The 12,806-nt window shown below is 41.1% G+C and overlaps 1 protein-coding gene across 10 annotated transcripts in view; it reads right to left on the bottom strand.

Annotated features, from left to right (window-relative positions):
- Gbf1 (golgi brefeldin A resistant guanine nucleotide exchange factor 1) overlaps positions 1–12,806 on the bottom strand; it is a 153,590-nt gene that overhangs the window by 71,159 nt on the left and 69,625 nt on the right. The gene's annotated exons all lie outside the window — the stretch shown is intronic.

The following is a 12,806-nucleotide window of genomic DNA, read 5'->3' on the forward strand; positions in this document are numbered from 1 at the left end:
TACGGATACCAACTCTTACCTGGCTAAGGAACTCTGGCAACCTTAACTTTACTAAGGGAAGTGCTGACTCAGCTGCACACAGATTGGAGAAAAAAAGGTAGAACTAGGAAACAAGGAAGACTTTTTACCTGTACATAGCCAACTGCCCCTCACTAAGTAGAATTTCTACATAAAAATGTTCTTTACCCTTCTTTAAACAAACAAGCTACTATATATACACTTAGAGTCCTTGTCTCATAAAAGCCTCTACTCCAGCAGACATTTGATTTGCCCTGAGTTCTACTGGCAAAGTCTCAGCCTCTGGGTGGGGGTGGGGGGGGGTTGGCATCAAACACAGAGGCTGGAGTAGGGTTTCAAACACCTGTTTCAGTTTTTTAAGTGTCCAATTCAGGCCACTGTGCTCTGGCAACAGGGACCCAGATGATGTGACTTCTCTCCTGCCAAATTCTCAAATTAAAGAGCCTGCTCCCTCAGGGAAGAAAATGATAGAGAGCTGGGAGGGGAGGGGGAGCCATGAAGAACTGTTTCTTTTTAAATTAAACAGATGCAACCTTATGACCTAGTAATTTTACTCAAGTATTTATCCAAAAGAAACTAAAACAGGCTCACAAATATATATAGACAGACAGACAGACAGACAGACAGGCAGATAGATAGATATTTATAGTGGTAATAGCCCTCAACTGGAAACAATGGAAATGTTTTTCAGTAAGAGGTCAGATAGCTTTTCTTTTCATACATCTACTATCAAATACTGTCCAGGAAAAAAGTACTGAGCTAATAAGATGTCTGAAGTTCAAAACCATGCTAAACTTAAAGAAATGAAATACAAGCCAACCCATCTGCATGAAATCTCAAAACAAAATTAATCTGTTGTGACAGGATCTAGATTCTTTTTTCTACTGGGTATGGAGTGCGAATCAAAGGGACATGAGGGAGCTTTGGGGAGTGATGAAAATGTTCTCTCTCCCTCTTTTCTGATACCAGTTTTGAGTCAAAGTCTCTTTATGTCACCAAGACCTATCGAGAATTCACTACTTACTAGCCTAAGCCAGTCTTACGCTTGGAATCTTGCTGCTTCAGCCTCCTAAGCGCTGGAATTACAGGCACGCACCACCATGTCCAGCTGTGTCTTTTCTTAAGATTATTGAAAGTAGTTATATGGTTTATACAATTACCAAAACTTACTAACTGAACATCGAAATTCTGTATGTTTCACTATATGTTAATTACACTTGAAAAAACAAAAAGAGAGTGGTGTGATTGTGTGTGTGTACATGTGGTAGAGAACTTGTCTAACTGGAGTACAGATCTTGGTTTGACTCCCCCCACCCCCAGCACCACAAAAGAAAGAAGGAAGGAAGGAGGGGAGTATCAGGAGCATTGGGGCCAGTCTCCCTACTTGGAATAATAATCAAGACAGAAGAGAAACAAATTTGTTTCCCAATCCACCATCCTGATACCACAAGCTTAACAGCTGGCTGGGATGCCACCTCAGTGCCCCCTGGACAACTGTAGAAAAATAAATGATTTTTCTTTCTTTTTAAAATTTATTTATTTATTTATTTTGGTTTTTTTGGGACAGAGTTTCTCTGTGTAACCCTGGCTGTCCTGTAACTTGCTCTGTATACCAGGCTGGCCTCGAACTCAAGAGATTCACTAGCTTCTGGAAGGCACCATCACTGCCTGGCTTTAAAATTTATTTTTAATTGTACATATTGTGAGCACAGGTGCCCATGGAGGCTCCAAGAAGGAGTTGAATCCCTTTGACTCTAACTTATCTTTTATTGTCTAATATAGCCCAGAGGGGCCTCCAGCTAGCTGAGGCCTAGCATGAGCCTAAGCTGTGATCATTCAGCTTTTGGTTCTGGAGTGTTCAGGCCTGTGTGCACCACCTGATTTTAGGCTCAGTGGGCAAAGGCACTTGCCACCAAGACTAATGACCTAAATACTATTCTCAGGACCCACATGGTGAAGGAGTCAATTCCAGCAAGCTTTCCTGCCTCAACACATTACACACAATAAATAAATGTAATAAAAACATCTTTAAAAACAAACAAACAAACAAGACCACCCTAGTTTTACAGCCACAGCACTGATGAGTAAGTCAGAGCTCTGACTCTAGAGCTACCACTACTCTGCTCTGATGGATGCCCTGCACTGAGGTGACCTCGGAGCCACAACTCTTCCCCTGTAAAATGTGTAAGTAGTCGAGTGAGGTGTAACACCCATATTCCAAACATTTGAGAGGCTGAGGCAGGAGGATCTCAAGTTTGAGGCCAGTCTGAGCTACATAGCTTGACTCTAACTGAAAAAACTAGGAGTATGTGACCTGTGTGCTTTGCTTTAGCTCTTAACAATGTGAGGTTCAGAACTCCTACAAGTTCAAGCAGCCTCCAGGAACAGATGGGAAAGGCAAGTCTGTTATCCTCCTCTGTGCAAAGGCCACTTGTCCTTTATACAAAGTTAGATTTCAGGAGAAAATGCAACAACCGTAAGTTGGAAAAAACTGCTAACATGGCAAACCCAATGTGGCATGGGATGAAAACATCGATCTCTACAAAAGCCAGAGGGCACATACAACTGTTACCACTTGGGAGGCTGAGGCAGAAGGAAACTGAAAGTTCAAGAATATACATAGCAAGACTGTCTGAAAAAAAAAAATTCCAGAAAGTAGACTGTAGATGAAAACATGTATCAAGTATGTGCAATGTATACACTGTGGTGGGCATTTTATACATTATCTCATTTAATTTTCAAAAGAATTCTATAAGGCATGTTTGCTAGAGATTGGATTTGAACCTATGTTTACCTGACTTCAAAGTCTATGCCTTTTTCTATAGTTACTTGGCAGGAAATAAGCTGGAGATCCAGAGACTAAAGAGAGGTCTTGTGGAATTTTAACATTTTTTTCCTTCTTACTTGTAACTTATTTTATGTTTTTAAGTAGCTCTTGGCATTAAACAAAAGAAAGGGTTAAACCTACAGTTAGGAAGAGGAAATTCCCTGGAAAATTGAAACACATGCTGTGGCTCTGACTCAATTTCACACCATTTGGTTGAGCAACATCCATAGTGTATGAGAAAAACTCCTCCCCTCTCAGCTTCCCACCCCCATACTTTATGCATTCTATCACCTGCTGCCTTCCTTCAGACTAAGTGAGGGACAGGAAGGGAGGAAGGCTATACATCTTTACTTGGTGCATACTTAAGCTAGAGGTTAGCAAGCTCAGAGGAGGAAAAAGCACTATGTGAAAAAAGAGAAAGTATACTTTGCCTCATTTCTACTTGGACCAGCATAGGATGGAAATCTTATGAAGGTTTGTAATGAAGGAAGGGGATGGCCTTCTGCTGGGGAGGAGAGGGGGAGGCTGTCTTCCTGGAGAGTAGGCAGAATTCACAACAAAGCACATCGACACCTGTTTCCTCGCCTGCTATTTTATGCTCAAATGAACTCTGTATTTCTGTCCATGGGAGCTACGCTTCACCCAGGCTAGCAAACGGGAAGATGGATACACTAAAAAAGTTTTCCTTTGCTATCCTTTTCAAACAGACTTTTTCTCATAACAATAAATACCACTATTTGGTACTGGAAGCTGACCAGATGAAAGATGCTTACAGGACCTAGACTACGGTAGGCTCTATGGTGGACACCTGGGAGAAAAAGAATAAAGGGAAAAGGGGAAGCGTAAATTACCAAGTGCTACTAGGGGAGTTTCCAAAGCCTAATCTATAAAATGACACCTCCACAAGAAGCAGGCCTTGAATCGGGAAACAACAATTTAGGATTTTCATGCCTATGCACTAAAAAAGTTTTGAAGCTTCTGTTCTCCCATTTTGAAGATATAAACTGTCATGTACAAAGTTGACCCTACAGAAGAAAGCATTCATGAGGAAAAAGCCCTGAAGACTGAGGCATCATATCAAAAGAAGCCACATGGCACCAAACTACAAACGACAAATACTGTCTGACTCTAGGAGAATCCAAGAAGGACCACTAGAAGAACACCCAACTGAGTTCTAGACAGCCTAAAGAATTGTGAGATATAATACAATGGCTGTGGTTTTAAGTCACAAAGTTTTAGAGTCATATGCTGCACAGCAATAGACAGGTGAAGCAATTGGCACTTTATTAAAAACAAAGCTAGTAGTCCTTTGGTACTGGGCATAGAATAGACTATAGTACAGGAACACAGGAGGAGCTAGCCAGGATTAGTTAAGGGAGAAGAAATCTGGCTGGGAGCAGAGGGCATGTGTTTGAAGTTTCAGCTATTCAGGAGGCTGAAGCAGGAGGCTGTTTGAGCCCAAGAGTTCTAGGCCTGGGCAACCAAACAAAACTTAATCTCAAAATAAATAAATAAAATGAAATTATAATGGAGAAAATTTTATTTGTATTAGCCACCAAAAAGTAAATATATAAAGCTGGAGAGAGGGCACAGCAGTTAGGAGTGCTCCCGTTCTGCCAGAGGACCTGAGTTTGATTTTCAGCACCCACATAAGTAACTCACAACAGCCTGTCATTCCAGCTCCGGGGGATCCAATGCCTTCTGCCAAATTTAGTGGTCACTGCATTCATGTGCAGAGGCATACAAACACACAGGCACATAAATAAATAATTTTAAAAAATTATATATGCATATACATGAATAAGCTTAATTAGAAATAGACATAAATGGGGAAGTACTTAAAAATTTTATCGAAATCACAAAAGAAGTCTTTATATAGAGAAGACACAGATAAGGGGTCAAATATAAAGATATTAACTGTCCCTATATTTACTTAAGCCTTTAAAAAATTATTTTATGATGGGCAATGATGGTACATGTCTTTAACCCCAGCACTTGCAAGGCAGAGGCAGATGGATCTCTGAGTTTGAGGCCAGCCTGGTCTACAGAGCCAGCCCAGGACAGCCAGGGCTACACAAAGAAACCCTGTCTTGAAAAAAACAAAACAACAACAACAAAATTCTTTTATTCTTAATTTGTTGGGTTGTGGGAAGGAGGCACATGTATGTATATGTGGAGGAGGTCAGAGGTCAGAGGTCAACCTCTGGTGTTATTCCTCAGAAGCTGCCCACCTAGTTTTTTTGAGACTAAGTCTCTCACTGGGCCCCACTTCACTGATGAGGCTAAGTTGGCTGGTCAGAAAGCCTCAGAAGGATTTGCGTGTCAGCGCCTCCCCAGCACTAGAATTACAAGTGCACACCACCATGCCCAGCTTTTTATACGGCTGCTGGGGACTGAACTCAGGTCTTCATGTTTAGGCATCAAGTACTCGACTGACCCAGTCACTTCCTCGGCCCCTAGAAATGACCTTCTACCTCTGAAATTCAGTGACTAAGATTTCTGATCATTAGGCATACCAAGTGTTGCCACTTGTTAACTTGGACATAGATTTCATTCGTTTGTTTAGTTTTGTTTTAAAACTGTTGCCGAGGCTAGCCCTGAACGCCTCCACTCAGGTGACTCTCTTGTCTCAACCTCTCAAAGGTTGTGCCTCCATCCGTGTACAGCTAACATTATGGTTTTGAAGTTTGGCATTCTGTTTTGGGACTTGTGTGTACTTACCATTTGCCCTAACACTGAGCTACATCCCCAATGCCACAGTTTAAAACTATGGCTCACACAAGACCTAGATGGTTCTGTTCCTAACACCTGCTGAATACTCACTGCTGATGTGATGGAAACACAAGCGAGAGGGCAAATGAAATTACCAGGCGGAGGCAGTCGTGTCCTTAGTCAAAAGCTAGAGAAGTAAAAAATAAACAAAAATCCAGAGGGGAAGGAAGGGGACTGAATTTAATCTCAAGAATATAACCTAAGGCCGGGCAGTGGTGTCGTACGCCTTTAATCCCAGCACTCGGAGGCAGAGCCAGGCAGATCTCTGTGAGTTCGAGGCTAGCCTGGTCTACAGAGCAAGATCCAGGACAGGCACCAAAACTACACAGAGAAACCCTGTCTCGGGGGGAAAAAAAAAAAAGACTCTAATCTAAGCACACAAGCTGGCTATGGTGGTGCACACTCGGAGGAGGGCACCATGATGGGGCAGTTCAGTCCAGTCTAGGCTGCATGACAGTTTCACCACCAACATGAGCTATATGAGATCCTGCCTCGAGATAAAAAAAACAAATAAAACCCAGAAACAAGGGACCCTGCCTTTGAATAAAGTAGAAAAAGGAATGAAGAAAAGGGAAGCATTATCTTGTATGTAGTAAAGTAGGACATGCTACTGTTACTATGATGTACCATCACCCCTATTCTAAGTTAGTCCCTTATCGCTGATTCGTGGTATATAGGTATAATGATGTACATGGGAAACATCCTTCACAATTTCATTTGTTGAATGCCCAGTCCCCAGCATGGTTCTTCTTTGGAAAGTTCAAGAAACTTTAGGAGGTGGGGCATAGCTGGAGGCGGCAGTGAGGTAGGTCTTTGAATTCATCTGCCTCCCAGTCTCTTATTCCCTCTCTGCTTCCTGTCTGCTATTAGGTGACTATTTCCCCCTCCTCCCCTCTCTCACTATTGTGAGGTTCTACCTAACCATGGGCCCAAAACCAATGGAGTCAAAGACAGTGGCTAAAAATCTTTAAAACCAAAGTAAGTGCCTTTCCCTTTATGATCTCTTGGTCAAGCTATGCAAAAGTAACTAACACATGAGGTCTCGTTTTGATGGTAATAAAACTGAGAGTTTAAGCCTGCCTCTCCTACAGTTCATGTTCTCAGTTTCAACGAAGGAACTAGCCTTGACTTCTTACTCTGAGAACTAGTCTCCTTTTTTTTGGTATTTCCATAGAATGCTAGTGCTTTAGTATAGAATTCTACAACGTATTCTGTTTCTAGCTAACTGATGTTTATAAGCTCCTGGAGGGCAGCAGAGACAAAGGTCTTTGCTTTTTTTTAGTTACAGTGTGGTACAGAATATTATGAACATAGTAGCATTCAACTAGTGCTCTTGAAGTACTTGAAAAAGGACACGTGAAAGTACTGAAGAAATAAATAGACACTCCAATTTTCTATTAAATAAAAAAAAAACTAGTAAAAAGCACCGTTTACAAGGAATAAGGCAGCACCTGAACAGAATCCCCACACATGTGACCAGTGCCTGCTGGCCAGACATGAGAGTTTAGAGAAGTAACATGTCTGAGGAGAGGCTGCCAATGGCTATGGAAAGCAGCCTAAACTTGGAGGTGGCTGTATACGGATGGGAGCCATTTTGTGCTCTTTGGGGAAAATGTTAATGAGAGGTTTCACAAATGTCAGACTTGCCTGATTAAACGAAGCCAGCTAGGTAGATGTTTTCCATATTAATGCCATCTCTGCTGAAAGAGCAAAGAGAGGGAAGAAAAGGAGGTTTGAGAAAGGAAAATGATAAACCTCAATTATTTACAAAAGAAATTATGATTCTGCTAGCTTGGGCAAGGATATCAGAGAAGAGAATTGTTATCACAAGGTAGGCCTGGCTGTTCTACTTTCTCGCCCCTTTCAAGAAGAAAAAAATCAAGCCTTAAAGTCCTGAAAGGTGAAAGACTAGATAAGCCTAGTGTGACCAGTGCCTGGGCTACTACTACTAGACTTAGAAGTAAGTCATTGAAAACTCATCCCAATAGCTACTTTTATGGTGGTGGCACACACCTTTGATTCCAGCACTCCGAAGGCAGAGACAGGCAGATTTCTGAGTTTGAGGCTAGACCAGCTAGGGCTGCAGTCAGACCCTTGTCAAAAACAAAACAAAACAAAAATTTTTAAAAAAGTGAATTTTCAGATTTATTTTATGTGTATGAGTGTTTTGTCTGCATGTCTAACTGTAAGGGCACCATGCATGTATCTGGTGCTTGAGAAGGTCACAAGATGGTGTCAGAGCTTCGAGAACTGGAGTCATAGAGAGTTGTGGGACACGTACATGTTGGGAATTGAACTATTGCACCATCTGCTTAGTCTCTCTATGTAGTTCAGGCTGACCTCAAACTCAGGATCCTTGCCTCTGCCTCCTGTGCTGGAAGTACAGGCCTGTATTACCAGGACCGAGTTCTGGCTTGAATAGTTACTTTTACAACTTTAAAGGAAGCTTAGAGTGATGGTTCATGCCTGTAATCCTAGCACTTAAGAGGTTGAAGCAGGAAAATTAAGAGTTTAAGGCCAGCCTCAGCTACAGAGACATTATTTAAGAACGAAAGAAAGAATAAAAGAAAGGAAGGAAGGAAGGAAGGAAGGAAGGAAGGAAGGAAGGAAGGAAGGAAGGAAGGAAGGAAGGAAGAAAGAAAGAAAAAGGATAACTGGGCATGTTGGAACATACCTATAGTTAGGAAGACTACGGATGAGTTCAAATCCAGCCTGGGAGACACGTACATACACACACACACACACACACACACACACACACACACACACACACACACACACACACACACGAGGTGGGGGGGGGGCGGGGTAGTAGCAGTAGCAGCAGCAGTATAGGAGGGAAGTCATTCAAAGTTTAAGGATTTTTTTTTTTCTTAATTTGAGCCTGTCTTTCAGATTTTTTAAGTATTTCTGTAGGATTTTCCCCTTATTTCATTTCACATGCACAGAATTAAATAACTTAGAATCCTTGTTGCTGATACCAACTCTCTTGCATGAGTTGCTATCAGTTTTGCTACATAAATGAAGGGGCAGGGGTGGGCAAAAGCTACTGATTCTGAGAGTTCAGCTTCCTTTTGCCCTGTTTCTCCCCAGTCATCCTGCAATTGTGCCCTAATCAACCAGCATTAATACAGATGCACAAAGGTATTTATTTGCTGCTGATCTGACTAGCTGTATTCAGACTCGATCTCTATGTGTATTTAATAAATCACACTAGTTAGGTGGATAGGATTAGTTTCAAGTCACCTAATGACTATATCATGAACTGTGGCATTAAAGGGATTAATATTAATCTGAGCCACTGCAGTTCAGTGGAAAAGGCCAATCCATTCTTCAATAGTAGCTCCAGTCGGCAAGAAATCCTCAACAAGACCAGGAAGATTAATGAGGGCTTCTACACTCTGCCTGCAAATCTTCACCTACCAGGATGGAGAGTAGTGAATCCCAGTCCAGAAGAGCTCATAAATAACCTTCAATATCACAAGTATTTGGGGCAGCTGAGCCCCAGTGAGGGGGGGCCAGGCAGCTTGCTCATCATCTTCTTGTAACCCACACCATCAAGATGGCACAGGAATTTTATGGGCCCACACAGCAGCCAGTTTTGTTTTCTTTCATGTAAGAGCCCACACCTCATAAATCACTTTCCTATTTCAGGAAAAGAAGAATACTAACTGCAGTATGAATTTACTGTGTCTACTCAGAACACAAAACTTCTCACTAGAGTATGGTTTCCCTTCCATAAAAGTGGAAGAAAAACCCAATGTCTATTATACATGGAATACGCTTTCAAGTCATGAGATCTTTCCTTCATTCACTGTTCAATTCTTCCTTAGTGTATACAAAATGCTAGGCCAGCTGGGTCACTCTTGATTCACATTCAGAACTATGTTTTTGGTCTGTCAAAGCGAGCACACACTAGGAAGACTGTATCTCTAAGACAACCAGCATTTCCTCATAGACTGGCCCTAATTTCACCATTTTAGAGACCACCAAGACAAACCCACCCAGGCAAGCTGAAGAGTACCACAGGACAAAACACAGCTTAGAATTTAAACTGGCTCAGAAGCAAGTTCATGGTGCCAGTACACTATGCAGATTGAGAAAACATTAGGACACAACCATGTCAAATCACTAAAGACCCATCCTCCTCCATGACTCTGAGGACAATACCAGGTACAGAGTTGCATGGCAAAGCTCAATCTGTTAGGGAAGTCAAACTGAAAAAACAGTATCAGCTTCATAATTTGGGAATACCATTAAGTGTGGGTTTATTCCAAATTAGACCCTTGTAATGGATGCAACTGCCAAGCAAAATAATTTTCTTTCTTTTTTCAAGACAGGGTTTCTCTGTGTATAGCTTTGCGCCTTTCTTGGAACTCACTCGGTACCCAGGCTGGCCTCGAACTCAGAGATCCACCTGTCTCTGCCTCCTGAGTGCTGGGATTAAAGGCGTGCACCACCACCACCCGGCCAAAATAATTTTCTTGACAGTTAAAAAAAGGCAAGTCTGTCTCCACTATAGTTCCTGTGACTTCCTTCACTTCCCATTTCCTACAGCTTCTCTCCTGGTTCTAAGGAAATAGATCATGTCCCATGGGAATACAAAGCTTTCTCATCAGAGCAGAGTTGACTTAACTTGAAGTTTATGCCAGGACCCTCAGGACAAGTTGGGACAATAATCAGAAGTGTAACCACGCTACGATCACGTGAATACACCACAATAATCTGCTTGAAGCTCCAGCCTCACTAGGTGACTAGGAGTATTTATAGCACCTACTCTTGCCAGACATGCCAGTCCTTCTAACAAGAAGGTCCTCTAATCATCAATGGAAAGATGTTCCCTGATAGGAGCAGTTACATAAGTCTACGCAAAGGAGACTTCCGGCAGCAAGCTTTTTTTCTTCAAAGCACCCTCCAAAGGAGAGCACCCCGAACACTGCTGAGTCCCCAGGCCATCATGTACATGAGACAGGGGCATCCAGCAGGATGCATCAGGCTCTAGGAATGCTGAAGTCCACATATTTGCCATTCAACACCAAAATGGCTTTTCAAGTTCAATCAGCTATAAATGTTGCTTTGTTTTAATTTTCCACTGAACTTCCTGGAACCTATTATCCAACTGTCAGGGATGTATATTTAGCAAGAGCAACATGGCCTCTTTGCCACTGCCCCACTGCTCATGTCACCTCCAATAAATAGAAAACCAACTCCTCCTTCAATCTCACTGCAAATGTGGCTTGTGATCAGTAAAGAAAAGTCTTGGTTTAAAGACCACAGTCTGAACAGTAACTCCCTATAGTTAGGTGCAAATCTCCATCCTCTAGGCTAATGCTGCTGCAAGGTTTACTAGTCCCAGGTAAATCTACTATATCCACTGGAACACAAATCTGCATGCATACCTCATTTTAGGGGATGCTAGTAATAGAAATGACCTAACAGAAACCTAATACAGATTAATAGGAATCTGTGCTAATATAGGCATGGCAGACAGGCAATACCAATGCAGTGTATCATATTAATAGGAAGATCTGAACAACCAAAATGCAGGTTAAGAAGAATAAGCAGGCAGATACAGCTTCAGTTTCATCTTGGGTAGTTAACTTGAAAATGCAATCTCTTGGGAACAGAAAGCATGAAACACAACTAACTTTTTCCACTTTGTCAAGATTCTTTTCAGCTATTGACATTTTTTATTCTGACATCAAACAATAAGAATAGATTTCATCTGAATGGAGAATACAAATACACTATTACCTTTCCAGTTCACCATTTGTATCAATTACAAATTCCCCTATATCTTCTAACTATCCACATGGTGTCCTTTTCATTCTACAAATCCAGCATAATTCTTCAAGCTCAACAGAAAAGATGAGGCCCGTATGTTGTATGTAAAATACAGTTGGTCATATTTCTCCTAAATTAAACAACCACAAACCAAGAACCAAAAATAGGAGATTTTTCCCATAACCTAGAAACATAAAATAAACTAAACCAAAATTGGAAAATAATTTTTTAGCCAGGAATGGGGGTATTTTTCTGAGGTAAGATCTCATCTATAGCCCAAGTTGGCTTGGAACTCACTATCATAAACCAGGATGGCCTTTAACTATGAGCAATGCTTTAGTTAGTGAGAGCCCAGCTCTGAATCTCCAAATTTAAGCCCTTCCCTATCTTTTTAAGAAAAAGAGGGTTTTGTTTTATTTGGAATAGAAAAAACATAAATTAAGAAAAATTAAGAAAGAACTCCCAAGAGGAACATCAAGGGAAGAATATTCTTTTTAAGGAAAAAATTTCCCCTCAAAATTTATTTAGTGTGTGTGTATATGTGTGCAAAATTGCCTGTGTGCAAGTGTATGTATGAGTTGGTGAATGTGTATGCATGTTTGTGTATCCCCCCTCTCTGTGTATGTGTGTGAATATGTGTATACACCTATGTATATGTGTATGTATGTATGTATGAATTGGTGTATATATATATATATATATATGCATGTTTGTGTATTCCTCTGTGTGTAATTATGTGCATGCATGTATATGCCACACTTAATATATAGTTGCCCACGGAGGCCAGAAGAGGGTGATGGTCAGTTTCCTTGAAACTGGTGTTACAGACAGTTGTGAGCCATCAGATGTGGGTGCTAGATATTGAACTCAGAACCTCTGGCAGATCAGTAAATGCTTTTTTAAAAAAATATTTAATTTTATGTGTATGGGCCTGAGTGTATGTATGTATACCATATGTGCTTAGGCACCTACAGAGGACTGGATCCTCTGGAACTGGAGTTACAATTATGAGTTGCCATATGGATGTTGGAACCAAATCTGGATCCTCTGCAAGAACAGTAAATGCTCTTAACCACTGAGCCATCTCTCCAGCTCCCTTAAGGACATGTTTAAGTTGAAGTATATAATATCCTAAGTATATAACTCAATCAATTTTCACTTTTACTTTTCTACTTTAAACTACTGGATCCAAAAAAAACAAATCATGATTTCTCATAGTTGCAAAGGCTCTAAAAGAAACCACAATTGTGGCTTCTAACATTAATGGACAGTTTTGACTACACTTTATATAAACAGTTCTTTAGTTTCTTTGGTGCTAGAGGACTAACCCACAGACTTGTACCTGTACCACTAAGCTACATCCCCAGCACTAATCTACATAAATAATAGCACGCAATTGGTTTTT

The sequence above is a fragment of the Peromyscus californicus genome, unplaced genomic scaffold, assembly GCF_007827085.1.
Source record: "Peromyscus californicus insignis strain IS unplaced genomic scaffold, ASM782708v3 Scaffold_4__1_contigs__length_199733344, whole genome shotgun sequence".
Lineage (NCBI taxonomy): Eukaryota > Metazoa > Chordata > Mammalia > Rodentia > Cricetidae > Peromyscus > Peromyscus californicus.